Genomic DNA, 1,918 nt, shown 5'->3' on the forward strand with positions numbered 1-1,918 from the left:
TATTCTTGGCTTGAGAACCCCATGAACAGTATGAAAAGGCAAAATGATAGGATACTGAAAGAGGAACTCCCCAGGTCAGTAGCTGCCCAATATGCTACTGGAGATCAGTGGAGAAATAACTGCAGAAAGAATGAAGGGATGGAGCCAAAACAAAAATAATACCCAGCTGTGGATGTGACTGGTGATAGAAGCAAGGTCCGATGCTATAAAGAGCAATATTGCATAGGAACCTGGAATGTCAGGTCCATGAATCAAGGCAAATTGGAAGTGGTCAAACAGGAGATGGTAAGAGTGAACGTCGACATTCTAGGAATCAGTGAACTAAAATGGACTGGAATGGGTGAGTTTAACTCAGATGACCATTATATCTACTACTGCTGGCAGAAATCCCTTAGAAGAAATGGAGTAGCCATCATGGTCAACAAAAGAGTCCGAAATGCAGTACTTGGATGCAATCTCAAAAATGACGGAATGATCTCTGTTCGTTTTCAAGGCAAACCATTCAATATCACAATAATCCAAGTCTATGCCCCAACCAGTAACGCTGAAGAAGCTGAAGTTGAATGGTTCTATGAAGACCTATAAGTCTTTTAGAACTAACACCCAAAAAAGATGTCCTTTTCATTATAGGGGACTGGAATGCAAAAGTAGGAAGTCAAGAAACACCTGGAGTAACAGGCAAATTTGGCCTTGGAATATGGAATGAAGCAGGGCAAAGACTAATAGAGTTTTGCCAAGAAAACGCACTGGTCATAGCAAACACCATCTTCCAACAACACAAGAGAAGACTCTACACATGGACATCACCAGATGGTCAACATCGAAATCAGATTGATTATGTTATTTGCAGCCAAAGATGGAGAAGCTCTATACAGTCAACAAACACAAGACTGGGAGCTGACTGTGGCTCAGACAATGAACTTCTTATTACCAAATTCAGACTGAAATTGAAGAAAGTAGGGAAAACCACTAGACCATTCAGGTATGACCTAAATCAAATCCCTTATGATTATACAGTGGAAGTGAGGAATAGATTTAAGGGCCTAGATCTGATAGATAGAGTACCTGATGAACTATGGAATGAGGTTCGTGACATTGTACAAGAGACAGGGATCAAGACCATCCCCATGGAAAAGAAATGCAAAAAAGCAAAATGGCTATCTGGGGAGGCCTTACAAATAGCTGTGAAAAGAAGAGAAGCGAAAAGCAAAGGAGAAAAGGAAAGATACAACATCTGAATGCAGAGTTCCAAAGAATAGCAAGAAGAGATAAGAAAGCCTTCCTCAGCGATCAATGCAAAGAAATAGAGGAAAACAACAGAATGGGAAAGACTAGAGATCTCTTCAAGAAAATTAGAGATACCAAGGGAACATTTCATGCAAAGATGAGCTTGATAAAGGACAGAAATGGTATGGACCTAACAGAAGCAGAAGATATTAAGAAGAGGTGGCAATAATACAAAGAAGAACTGTACAAAAAAGATCTTCACGACCCAGATAATCACGATGGTGTGATCACTCACCTAGAGCCAGACATCCTGGAATGTGAAGTCAAGTGGGCCTTAGAAAGCATCACTACGAACAAAGCTAGTGGAGGCGATGGCATTCCAGTGGAGCTATTTCAAATCCTGAAAGATGATGCTGTGAAAGTGCTGCACTCAATGTGCCAGCAAATTTGGAAAACTCAGCAGTGGCCACAGGACTGGAAAAAGTCAATTTTCATTCCAATCCCAAACAAAGGCAATGCCAAAGGATGCTCAAAGTACTGCACAATTGCACTCATCTCACATGCTAGTAAAGTAATGCTCAAAATTCTCCAAGCCAGGCTTCAGCAATACATGAACCGTGAACTTCCAGATATTCAAGCTGGTTTTAGAAAAGGCAAAGGAACCAGAGATCAAATTGCCAACATCCACTGG

This window comes from Bison bison, unplaced genomic scaffold (genome assembly GCF_000754665.1).
Source record: "Bison bison bison isolate TAMUID 2011002044 unplaced genomic scaffold, Bison_UMD1.0 scf7180017862278, whole genome shotgun sequence".
NCBI classification, from domain to species: Eukaryota; Metazoa; Chordata; class Mammalia; order Artiodactyla; family Bovidae; genus Bison; species Bison bison.